This window comes from Nomascus leucogenys, chromosome 2, assembly GCF_006542625.1.
Source record: "Nomascus leucogenys isolate Asia chromosome 2, Asia_NLE_v1, whole genome shotgun sequence".
NCBI lineage: Eukaryota > Metazoa > Chordata > Mammalia > Primates > Hylobatidae > Nomascus > Nomascus leucogenys.
The window spans coordinates 121,072,223-121,083,528 of NC_044382.1; the positions used below are offsets into that span (position 1 = coordinate 121,072,223).

At 44.7% G+C, this 11,306-nt stretch overlaps 1 protein-coding gene across 1 annotated transcript in view; it reads right to left on the minus strand.

Annotated features, from left to right (window-relative positions):
* The window catches only part of MCC (MCC regulator of WNT signaling pathway), a 275,349-nt gene that overhangs the window by 86,237 nt on the left and 177,806 nt on the right, over positions 1–11,306 (minus strand). The window lies entirely within an intron of this gene.

The window sequence follows — 11,306 nt, forward strand, 5'->3', positions numbered from 1 at the left end:
AGACGCTACAAGGATTTAGGTACACGGTACTTCACACGTGGTGTGAAGTGATGTGATGCCAGTCTCCTCAGCCAGTTTCACACATATGCGGATTTCATATGGTTTCTTCTTATGTTAACCTTCAGTTAAAATTAAAGCACAAGGTAGAGGGAACTCTGGGGAGTGCTAGGCTCACATAATCTTGGCATTCAGTCTTCAAAGTTGTCTGATAATACTGAACAGGACCCAGAAGACTGGATGGAACGGACCTCTCCCTTTGGCCGGCAGATGCAAACCAGCCACCTGCAGCCAAAGATGTGCTCGCATATGGGATGGGGCTATGGTGTCTGGCATGGCCTTTTTTATTTTTAAAACAGTTTTTGAGTTAACTGTCAACATTTTAAAAATTGTGAAAATTTGTGGCTATCCTTGTAAAATGAGAAGATGTAGAAATGCAGGGCCCAGCTTCTCAACCACAGCCATCTGCGGAGGGGCCAGCTGCAGACCCCAGGACTCAGCACGCCCAACCCACAGTGCTCCTCCGCTCTGCCCGCCTCCACCCAAGTCCGTGGCTCCTCCTGCCCTTTTCCTCTTTTCTAAATGCAATTTTCCTCAGTTGGCCTCCTGATAAGAGCTTAAGAATACACAGCTCAGGTTATATTTTTCTAATGAGAACCGGAGCCTTAGGTTTTTATGTTGCTGTTTGGGGAAAGACCCACATATGGCAGGTCCTCAAATAACATTTTGTTCAACATCGTCTCATTGTAACATAGATGAGGAGGGAAACAGGGATTCCCAGCTGGGGCCACTGTCTGTGTGGAGTTTGCACACTGTCCCCTCCCCATGGCTGTGTGGTTTATCTTTGGGTATTCCAGTTTCCCCTACACCCCACCCCAAAGCTCAGCACGTTAGGTTCATTAGTGTGTCTAAATAGTCCCAGTCAGAGAGAGACAGAGACAGGGAGACAGAGAGAATGAATGTGTGTGCCCTGCGATGGGATGGCACCTGGCCAGGGTGGGTTCCCATCCAGCACCCTGACCTCCCGGGATAGGCCTCAGCTACCTGCGACACTGACCTGGAATAAGGGGTTAAATAATTATCTCCCTGATTTTTATTAATCTGCCCTAAATGTAAATATAGCTCAAGTTTATTCCCACATTTAATATTAGAAGTGCTTTGGGTCTCTATTTAGAAATTCACTAATGTTTCAGTAACCACAAATACACTACAGGAACTTAACCCTTGATTATATCGATTAGCCGTAAAACTGGTATCATTACACATCATTTCATTTAAAGTTGCATTTTCCAGGAACCTATCAAAGACGTTGAGGACTTACTATACTTTGGAAATCTGGAAAGGAGGTAAGAGGACATTCATGGCTATGAAAACTAAGAATCCTAATGAGCCTTCTGGCTTAAACACACACCAGTGGGCAAAGCTGGTTTTCTTCTTTCTTACTCAGGATCAGCTACGCCTATGCCCAGAGATGACACTATTAACTACGGCAGTTGGTTCATTTTGAATCAGGTGTTAAAAGTTGTTTTAAACAAACAAGCCCTGTAAAAATCCTAACTCAAATAAAAGTGCAGCTCCAACAGGTGAGATGTTACAAACATCTCCCCTGGTCCACCTGATTCCAACCAAGCAGTCCCCTCTTTACCAGAATGACTTTGCTCCAAAGTATGGTCCCAGCTTCCAAAAACACATGTTCCAGGGGATCGGTATTCGCTTCACACTAGTGGTTAGGTATTTGTCTAGTTTGGAAGCCTTCCATGCTGGGTCTTTATTAAGCTTTGCCTTTCATAGGGCTTGGGTTTGTGTCCCTGTCCAAAAACCATCCTGAATTGTAATCGCCAGTGTTGGAGGAGGGGCTTGTTGGGAGGTTACTGGATCATGGGGGCAGACTTCTCCCGTGTTCTTCTCGTGACAGTGAGTTCTCATGAGACCTGGTTGTTTAAAAGTGTGTAGCACCTCCCCTTTCTCTCTTTTTCCTCCTTCTCTGGCCATGTAAGATGTGCTTGCTTCCCCTTCACCTTCTGCCATAATTGTAAGTTTCCTGAGACCTCCCCAGTCATGCTTCCTGTACAGCCTGTGCAACTGTGAGTCAATTAAACCTCTTTTCTTTATAAATTACCCAATCTCAGGTAGTTCTTTATAGCAGTGTGAAAACGGACTAATACAGCCTTGAAATCTCATCTTCCAGGAAGGCTTCCCAGCCCTTTGGCACTCAGCACTAGAAGTTGGTGATTTCATTCATTCAACAGTGTGTTCCCAGAGACTTACAGTGCTGGGCACGGAACATGTGCTCTACAGACACTGGATGAGATTAACACGTAAAATAAATGGAAGACTTTTTATAAGCCAACTTTTTAAAGTCCCAAGTTTTTGTTAATTTACTTGTTAATCAAGTATCAAATTTAAAACATATCAAATGACATTATGACAGCCTGCTAATAAGGCAGAAAGCTTTCAATTAAGATCCCCAAGGTAGAAAGTTGTCAGTGAAGTCAGAGACATAAGCCACAGAGAATTTTAGCCAGGCTAAGAAACAGAAACAGCCACAGGCCTGCTACAATGTGGGCTGTAGCAGGACTGGCCATTCACCACATCCCTGCCGCCTCCCGAGGGCCAGCGCACACCACCCACCCCTCTTTTCCGACTGGGCACACACCATGCCTGGTAAAGCAATTCAAAGTGGGAGAAAGACCTACAGATTCTTTCAGCATCAACACAGACTTTCTGTGAAGGCAAGATGTTATATCCCAGGGATGTAACAGTTCAGATCTTGTTGTAGCTCTACGGCTGAAACCAGGAGGGCTGTTGCTGTCTTTTGAACATTCCTCTGTACTCTCCATACAGCAAGGCCCTCTTTAATTCCATCGAGCAACAAACACAAACCGGACAAAGTAACACAGAAAATTAGAAAACAGAATAGTCAACTTTAGGGCTGAACACCAAAGAGAAGACTGAAGGGTCTGGGAGGAAGGGAGAAAGAGTATCCACAGAGGTTACCCCTTGCTTTGTGTCCCATGTTGCCTCTGTCTACCTAAGACAAGAGGACTTATGAGAACAATGCTGTGGCAGTCTAAAAACTCCTCAGTATCACCTATAATGGACAAACTGACATTAGGAACCTCCTGCTGCAACATGGTAATGAGGACCATAACGCACATATGTTCTTGCAAAAAAAAAAAAAAAAGCTAACCTCAAGTCTTGTAAGAAAACAATCAGATCATCAGATTGGGGGACATTCTATGATACCACTAACCTGACGTCCTCAAAATGGCAATGTCACGAGAGACAAAACAGCAGGAGGGAGGATCTGTTCTAGATTAAAGGAGTCAAAACACATGAAAACTAAATATAATGTGCGAGCCTTGACTGGATCTGGGACTAAACAAGAGCAACCAAGGACATTAATAGGACAATTGGGGAAATTTGAATATGGATTGTGGATCGTCAATGCTTCATCAGTGGTAAAATTCTCAGGTGTGATGAAGGTACTGTGTTTATTATAGGAGAAGGTTCCTTCTTAAGAGGTTTACACATATGCCTTTAGGGGGTGAAGCATCACGGCATCTGCAACTTTTAAATGGCTTAGAAAAAAACGTATACACAAACACAAATGCGAGCAAGAGAGAGAAAAAAATCAAAATGTGGCAAAATGTTAACAATTGGTTAAGATGAGTGGTTTATGGAGGTTTGTTTTACCTTTTCTTTAAGTTTGAAGATTTTTAAAATAAAAAGTTGAGAAAACACATACTTCAACATTCTAGGCAAGAAGGTCTCACATGGTCTGGATATGCTGCAGTGGAGATTTAATGTGGAGAGTGCAAGATGACCGATTCTCAGTGCAGCCACCAGAATTGGAGAGCTCTTCTGCAAGTGTGTCTGCCACATCCAAATGATCACCAAGTACACAGGCACAAGTTGACAGGGACAGGAGGCAGAGAAATTCTAGGCAGAAAAGGGCAGGGTCCCTGGCGAAGCCCCACCCTGAAGCCTATAACCATGGGCCAAAGCGAGAACATGCAACCTTTTTTCCCCGCTGGAATGCTGCCTTTTCAAAAATCACCCATGGCCTACCCCACCCCCCATCCTATGCCCATAAAAACTCTGACCTGACTGGCAGAGAGCAGAGAAGGGAAGAAGAGGAGAAGCAGCTGGATGTCAGAGACTGTGGTTTGATGTCAGAGACCAGCAGCTTGACTTCAGAGCGACGGCTTGACACCATTGCTTTGGAGAGGAGTCCGGCTGGGGACAGCCAGAATCCAGGGGAAGATTACCTTCCCATTCCATCCCCCTTCTAGCTCCCCTTCCTGCTGAGAGCCACTTTTATTGGCAATAAAATCCTCTGTATTCACCACCCTTCAATTCTTCGTAAGACCTGATTTTTCCTGGATGCCAAACAAGAGCTTGGGTGCCATGGGTGCAGATGCTAAAGGGTGTCACACTGACCTTCTGCCTTCAGTGGTGGTGAACAACTGCCTCATATGAAAAGGGAGAGGGCCCACTGAGCTGTTTAACACTTAAGCTGTCCACGAACAGCAAAGCTAAAAGAGCACTATAACACATGCCCTCTGGGGCTTTGGGGGTCACAGGTCCTCCCCCAAGAGATGCTACTGTGGGGCCATCACGGAGTTTTGCTCCTGCTGGTGCTCAAAAGCACTTGTTCCGGCCCCTGCACCCACTCACCTCTGTGCTCCTCCTCCCTTGAGGGGTTGAGAGCTGCAGGCTGAGTAAGCAAAGCACCCCTGTTGCGAGGCACCCCTGTCGCGAGGCCTGAGAAGGGGTCAAGGAAAATTTCCTATTTCAAAGTCAGGGTGGGGGGCCTGAGAAGTGAAAGATGCCACCCCACCACATTCTGACTATAGATCTCTGTTTCTTTTTCTCAAAGCAATCGAGGCTGCATTTTCAGGACTTCTATTTTAGTAAAATCTTACCAGCTGGAGATTTGCTTTCATTTTCACTGTTGTCACTTTAGATTTCTGACACAGTTTGTTTCTGTGAAACAACAAACTCGGTCATAAATACGAAGAGATAAGGAAGATAACCTAACATCACCTCCAGGAAGCTGTCCTCCAGGACTGTGAACCTCTACTGGCCTTGGTGCCCATGTAGGATCCCCTGCTCTGCTCTGCCACAGCACCCCCACATAACTCCTAGCCATCCACCTCCAGCCTCAGTGGCAGAAAAGTTCTGTTTCACACATATGTGAAAAAAAGTTCAAATCTACATATAATCATTTTACTTATTTGACTACTCATCACCTGAAATGGCACAGCTTTAAAATAAGAACGATACCCAGTTTTGCAGAGGATGAGAGGAAATCTTTGGGGTAGAGAGGAGACAGCAACTGACAATATATAAGAAAAGACTTAATCATTCAATACCTTTGGGAAGTAATCTTGAAGAAATAGTTACAAGTATGTTTAGAGGATAAATTCCAACCCCTTCACTATGCCTCCATGGCTCTCTATCATCACTGACCACAGCCCAGCTCTCAGGCCTCACTTCTGCCCACTCTCCCCCAGGCTCACTAACCTCCAGTCCAAATGGCCCTTTCTTACTGCCTGGGTCACCTGCGGCAGCTCCAGATCCTCTTTAGATAGGCTGTCTCCTGCCCTTGAGAGCAAACAGTGGATCTTCCATTAGCACTCATCTCGGGCCCTGTGGCCCTCATGCTAACAGGAGTGAGAGGATTTCCACGCCACCAGGAGGAGGGGGAAGATGTGGTTCTGGCATCCAAATGTGATCTGCAAAATATTTTCTCATAGCAGCAATGTTCACAGTGATGGCTGAGGATGCGGTAACAACACTAGAAAGGTCCCACAGTTATTTCCATGACAGATTACATAGGCTTTCCGAGGCTGGTTTCAGGAGCTAACACTCCTTTATTATAATGCTGGTTTTAAGAAAAATTATGTCATGAATTTCAAATAACTAAAACCAACCTTAGAAGACATGGTCTGTTTAGAAAATAAAGACTGTTTATGTTATTAATAGAAGAGAAGTTCATGAATCCCAAGAATTATGGGAGCTCATTTTGAGTAAATGCTGTAGATTAATGCCTTTCCATTTCCATCTTATATCCCAAGTCTCTTTCGGGGACTGAAAAGTTATGGAACAGCAGAATTTGGGGAAAATATTCCAAAGTAACACAAACTGAAGTAGAACAATAACCCTTCCTGCTCTCAACCCTGGTTACTCTAAGGAAGATTCTGGAAAGACTTCAGGGGCTTCTCCTCAGTCGCTTAGCTCTGCTACCATTTGCAGACAGGTCTCATTTGACCAGGCTCAGATCCCTAGGAGAAAACACACAGTCACCCCAGAGAGTGCCCCAGTGAATCAATGTTCAAACTGTTAACTGGTTCTCAGGGATGATCCCTATTACGACCCTCTCCAGAGAAATTAAGTTGCCCACATAAAGAAAAGAAAAAGGTAACAAAGGGCTTGGCCTGTTACATGAATTAGTTAGAGTACAACTTTCAGTCTGGTCTAACCTTTTCAGTCTGTGGACTAGAGGATCACTGACTATCTAGCCACCTCATTCCTAGCAAAAAGTGAGTATTCGCCAGACAGCCTGCCTTACCTGTGTAAACACTTTTCTCCAGGTCTGCAAAAACTGTTTTTGGCAGAGGCAGGGCTGCCTTTCTCTGCCCCGACCCTCTCTCCTCACTCTGAGTGGCTGCTTGACACTTGTAAACATTTTTTCCTGAAGCCATTAAGCCTCATCAGCCAGTAAGCCAGGAAAATCTGGCTTTAGCATCGAACATATTTCACAGTCACAACTGCACCAAAAAACCAGGTTTCATGTGTAAATTCTTCCTTGGTTGTCCTCCAAAACCTATTCATACAGAGGAAAAATCTAAGTGCTCACACCAGAAAGCAAGGTATTCTATGTATAGAACACCTTGTGGGTATAAGAGTAGATTTCAACTCTAAGGGTATAAACCTCAACCCTCAGGGTATAATGGTTTGATATTTCAACCTTGAGGGTATAATAGTTTGATATTTTTTTTAATAGTTTGATATTGATAAATTCCAGAAAAATAAAAATTTCTCACCCAAAATCAGAAAAGATCTCAAAATAACAGAATGCTTCACTGGCTGTGCAAAGGCCCATACAATCAGGGATTTTGTTTGTTTTGGAAACAGTTGCTCCAGAAAAGCACTGCTGTTGCATTAACAGAGGTAGGAATATGGTCCGCAGGAAAGGACAGCAAACATGCTCTAACATGCATGATGCAATGAGCCTGTGTGCACACATCTGTGTTCTGCTCTATTGCAATACACAGAATCATTGGGTCCAAGAGTGTTGTTTCTATTTTAATATGAAGGGCCGCAAAATCTGATTGCAAATGCTTCACTATTAAGCCAGGTGCTTGTGATCACACAGCTGCTCCCTAATTCCCCCCATCAGCCCTAGAGACCTCAAAGGACTGCAGGAAGCAAATGACATCAACCACTGGCATGTCTTCCTGTTTAAACTGAGGAGTATCAAAGGAAAGCCATCTATAGAAACACAGGCGGCAACAACAAAAACAACTTCTTGGCTGTGTGGCCTTGGACAAGCGACTTACCCTCTCCAAACTTCATTATCCTGATTTTACAGATGAGGAGACCTCCAGGGCGTCCTTCCAGGTTGGGGATTAAACATGAGGGATGCGTGTAAATGCTTGACACAGGGTAAGTGAGCAAAGCATGTTAGTTGGTATACCCACCCTCTCTTTTAACAGCGAACCTTTGCCAGATGGAGGACATAAAAACTCTAAGCAATAACTCCTACCTTGGCTTTGTCCACTTAATTACCTTTATTTTCTGAACAATTGTGGACCAGGTTTGATAAGAGGTAATTTTTTTAAAAAAAACATGCAATGTGACAGAGGCTGGCACCTTTCTCCTTTATTTGACCGCTTAGGTAAGTCAAAGCACTTTTTAATTGGATCGTTTATTCCTCCAGGCTTGGAAGACAGTGTCCAGGAACCAGCCTACTGAAGGGGCAGCTGGACTCTGATGGGTGGGGTATGAAAACAAAAGAAAAGTGCTTTTTGATGAAGCGGATAGGCTGGACTTAGTCCTGTTATCTTTGGAGATCAGCAAATATACTGCAGCAAATTCTGCAGCTCAAGAAAACCTCTGGGTTACTAATGCAGGTTTGCAAATATAGCAACTATAATGAAATGGCTACTTTTAAATGATTTCCTATAATGGTGCTTATATATGGAAGCTTTTTTCCCTGTTGAAGAAATTTAATTGGAAAATGGAGAAGGAATAAGAAGAGGCAGACGGCCAGTTCCGATGAACAAACACACTGATGGCACTGTGTGAGCAGCTTTAATGAACTCTTCCTTGTTGTGCCCAAGTGTTTGTCCTCCTGGGGGATCTGGCAGAGCTGCCCCTGCCCAGTGCACCCTCCTCCTCATGGGCTCCGACCCCACTCAGCCCCAGATTCCTGCTTGGCTGTGACCTCTGGGAAGCATTCTTCCGTGCCCCTCCCCGAGGTTATCGCCAGGGCCACTGCAGGCCTGCTATGGAGTCCTAACTGCACTGTGAAGTCTTCCCTGTGGACCTGTCTGCATCCTCCAAAGAACTGTGAGCCTGGGATGGGGTTCATTCACTGATGCTCAAGTATTTGAGTATCTCCTACGCACAGGAACTGCTATGCTGGTAAATTAGGCAGGTGAAGTCCTTGCCCGCGTGGAGCCTGCACTCTGGCATGACAGCCAGATAAAGCTTGATAACACACAAGGAAATGAGTACAAACACAATCCATCCTCAGGGAGTGCTCCATGCTATGAAAGAAAATGAAGCAGGGAAAGGGAAGCAAGTGGCTGCATGAGAGTGAGGGATGAGGCGTGACTCTAGAGCGGAGGGCGGGGGGCGTTTGTGGAGACAGCTGCTGAGGAAGGAGGGCTCCAGGCAGAAGGAACAGCCAGCACAGAGCCCCGGGCAGGAGAAGCTCAGGCTAGAGGAACAGCAAGCCAGTGGCTGGAGCCGGAAGAAAAACAGGACAAATGGCCAAGGAGGCCAGAAGCAGGGAGTGCCCTGTTGGCTGCGTGTTGAGGAATCTAGAAGTCACTCTAGGCTTGAAGGATTTGAGGGTGGGAGCACAGTGACCTGACAGCAGATTCTGTCTTTCATCCCCAGTACCTAGCACAGCCCCAAGTGAGTTTGCTGACTAAATGAAACAAAAAAAAGCTTCTACGTGTGGGCAGAGAACATGTGTCAACACTGGGCAGGGAAGGTCACTCCCCTCCAGGAACTCAGTCTTCTCAGGAAAGAGGCTACCACCAGTTATAATTAACCCATGTATTTTTAAATGAGGGACAGAATGAAAAGAATGGTTTGGGAAAATGAGGATGCCCCATGGTGCAGACAGGCGGACGCTGGCTTCTGTGTGAGGACCAGTGAGTGCTACAGACGCCACCTCATGTCGGGAGGTCCAAGAAGCCCCATAGGAAAGACATCCATGTAAGTGTTTATCCTTGCACTTCCCAAACTTATTTAATTATGGAACTTTGTTGGAGTGCAGGTCACTTATTAATTCCATAAAATACAATTTGAGAGAAGGGAATGAAGGGATCAGTATACGGCTGACACTCTACAATGATTAGCAATTTCTAGGCTGTTTAAATCTGTCTGGCTGTCTAAGGCGGAAGACAGAGTCCTGAAGCTTGGGGCTGCCAGGGTTAGAGATTTATGATGACTGTATGAACTTAGCATGTTGGTATGAACTTAGCATGCTGGTGTGAACTTGGCACATGCATGGTCTGGTTGCAGGGAGTTGTGTGTATTGTAACATAAAGCCCGGGGTCTGGGTTCAGTTTAGTTGGGGGAAGTGTCTTCACTCCTCAACATACTTCTGCCTGGCTTAAGCTGTACCAACATACAGCTCTCAATGGCTTCAATGTATTTTATTTGGCCTTAGATGCAATCCAGACTACTGATCGCTCCTTCCTTATTAGAGCCTCCTCTGCCCCACTGGCTTCCAGAATACCACTCTCCTCATTTTATTCCTTAATCTTTGGCTGGCTGACTGGTGGATTGGTTGATTACCTCATTCATTCATTCCCACTACTATCTTTAAACACATGTTATGTGCCAGGCCCTGTGATAATCTCTGAAGATATACTAGGAGATGAAACAAACACGCTTCCGCCTAGTGGAATTTAGTGGGAGAATCAGTCAAGCAAATAAATACTATTACATAATTTAAAATGTCAACGTGATAGTAAGATACAAATGGGGCAATGACAGAGTCAACAGTTATCATCTGCAAACACCCTGATGTCTCCCAGCTGCTTTTCTTCAGCCCAGGTCTCTCCTCTTGGTGTTTTATCTGAATGCCTACTGCCTTCTGAAGCATCTCCGCTCAAATACTTCAAGACACTATAAACCCATGGGCAAACAAAACACACGATCTCCACCTATCATGTAGTTCCTGCCCCAAGCAAAACAAAACTCAAAGCAAAACCACCTGGTCCTACTTCCTATGTACCCTATTGGCGAGTGGCCCTGTTGTCCATCTGTTGTACAAACAAACTCTTATGGGGCATACACATCCCCCACCTTCAACTGGTTTCCAATCCTTCAGCAAATCTTGCCAATTTTACATCTTTATTAAATCTCAACTGCCACCACCCTAATCCGAGCAACAATTTTGCCCATTTAGACTTCTGCAATAGTTTCCAAGCTAGCCTCCCCAACTCATTCTTCATCTATGGATTCTTTCTCCACACTACACAGTGATTGATTCAAAATGCAAATCTGATTATCTCATTCTCTTCCCCCACTATTAAAAAATCTTTCAGTAGCTTCTTGTGGATCTTTGGGTAAAGGCCAAACATGGTCTCTCTCATGGCCTGTAAGACTCTGCATGGCCTAGCTCCTGCCTACCTCTCCAGCCCCCCTCACACCTCTGTGTCCTCCATCCATGATGATCTTCAGTCACCTCTTTAAATGCATTCCTCTCCCTCACTGAATGCTATTCCCTTCCTTGACCTGCTTAATTCCTACTGATCCTCCAGCTCTGAGGTCAAACGCCTTCCTAGAGGAAGCCTTCTTGTAACCCTAGACTGAATCAAATTTCTTTGGATACACTCTCATAGTACTGTGTTCCATAATGTTGTAGCACTTATAGGATTTTAATTAAACCCAAATATGTAATCTTTGATTAAAATCCCTCTCCCCAACAAAGTTTTAACTTCCAAGAAAAACTCATTATAAAACTCAAGAAAACTGACTATATGCAACTCTTCTTTCTCCTGGTTCTTTTTCCATCTCTCCCATACATGTAAACATGTCTGTCCTAAGATATGCTG